At 40.0% G+C, this 340-nt stretch overlaps 1 protein-coding gene across 1 annotated transcript in view; it reads left to right on the top strand.

The window, feature by feature from the left end:
* Positions 1–340, top strand: part of LOC106678086 (ABC transporter G family member 23) — a 31,450-nt gene that overhangs the window by 494 nt on the left and 30,616 nt on the right. The gene's annotated exons all lie outside the window — the stretch shown is intronic.

The following is a 340-nucleotide window of genomic DNA, read 5'->3' as shown; positions in this document are numbered from 1 at the left end:
CTTATCACTGCCCATCAAGGTAATAAACACTTTATCGCTGTCCATCGAGGTAATAAACACTTTATCACTGCCCATCAAGGTAATAAACACTTATCGCTGCTCATCAAGGTAATAAACACTTATCGCTGCCCATCAAGGAAATAAACACTTTAACGCTGTCCATCAAGGTAATAAACACTTTATCGCTGCCCATCAAGATAATAAACACTTTATCGCTGCCCATCAAGGTAATAAACACTTATCGCTGCCCATCAAGGTAATAAACACTTATCGCTGCCCATCGAAGTAATAAACACTTATCGCTGCCCATCGAAGTAATAAACACTTATCGCTGCCCATC

Source organism: Halyomorpha halys, unplaced genomic scaffold, assembly GCF_000696795.3.
Source record: "Halyomorpha halys isolate HHAL.00 unplaced genomic scaffold, Hhal_1.1 Scaffold122.1, whole genome shotgun sequence".
Classification (NCBI taxonomy): Eukaryota; Metazoa; Arthropoda; class Insecta; order Hemiptera; family Pentatomidae; genus Halyomorpha; species Halyomorpha halys.
This window is presented reverse-complemented; position numbering and strand designations above follow the sequence as displayed.